The sequence below is a fragment of the Cariama cristata genome, unplaced genomic scaffold (assembly GCF_000690535.1).
Source record: "Cariama cristata isolate BGI_N322 unplaced genomic scaffold, ASM69053v1 scaffold17166, whole genome shotgun sequence".
Lineage (NCBI taxonomy): Eukaryota > Metazoa > Chordata > Aves > Cariamiformes > Cariamidae > Cariama > Cariama cristata.
In genome coordinates, this window is record NW_009620540.1 from 6,094 (window position 1) to 7,372 (window position 1,279).

The following is a 1,279-nucleotide window of genomic DNA, read 5'->3' on the forward strand; positions in this document are numbered from 1 at the left end:
AAAATACTGGGCTTTGGGTTTTTTCCAAGAGCTGCTAAGTACCACTGCAAGGTGCCAAGTATCTTTAGCCAGCGCTTAGGTACGCACAGAACACTTGGGAAAACGAGCCTTTAGTTCTCAGCGTGACAAGACAGTACTTACATACTATGAAATATGAAAGTACTATGAAATTATCCACATTGGGCAAACCTCATTTTTGTTTTCAGTGGCAGCAGGCAGGCAGAAGTCTCTTAGTTTCCCCCTCTACCAGCACACAGAATATAAACCTCGCTGTTCATCAGGTACCTGCCTCCCCCCTTTCCTCTCTCACCTCCCAGCAGGATTAGTGCTTCAGCAGAACTGACCCGTGAACAGGACCCTGCTTCCCAGGGAACGCAGTAAATGCGAGGCAAGGGTAGCAAAGGTCTTACTGCTGCAGTATTCTTTGGGAAAACTAATTAATTCTGAAGTAAGCTTTGAAATAATTAATGGTACAAAGAGAAGAGTCACTTAAATGACACCTGGGCCATTCACTGCTTACACAGGGTGAAGAGCCAAAGGGTTTCTGAATCCTTCCAGGGCAAGAGGACAAACGGCTTTGCAAGCCAGCAGTGGCTCGCACGCGTGACCAAGGTGAAACCAAGTGTCACTTCAGCATCACCACGTGAGCCTGGTATCGCTGCATCTTCTGCACGCAAAGGGCTCGTTCATCCGGGTGTCCTCCTTTGCTACATCTCCGGGATGTCCTGCAGGAAAATTCAGGTCCAGTTGCTGCCGATTCCTTCAAACAGCTCCAGTAAAAAGCTATGTCTTTGGAAAACTGAACTTCCCAGTATAAAGCCAAACTGTAGTCCTGGCCTAAACAGGTTTAGAGCAACACGAGGGCTCCGTTTGGGTTGTGGCTCTGGAGCTGCCAGCCCTGCCCCTGCGTTACTGGCGGCTGCCATTTGCTTTGCCAGAGCCTGCCCCTGCCCTGCCAGTTCGTGGTTTCGGTTTTACAGCAGCGGATCCCGGCTGGGGAGTGAGCAGTTTGCCCAGTTGCATTTCCTCTTGGGGAAAAAAACCCAACCAACCAACCCCACCCTTCACAAACACTTCAGGAGAGCGTAGTTTCCCATCTACCAAAAAAAAAGACATGTTTTTTTCCCCAAAGAGATCCAGTTAAGAAATACGTGATCCTCCACAGCTTCTCATGCTCTTGCATGGCACAAACTTCACTTTAAGCACACAGAATATGCTGCTTGCTATGCCATTCACCTTTAATACATGACCCATTCACGAGAGAGGCAAGAGTGGAGAC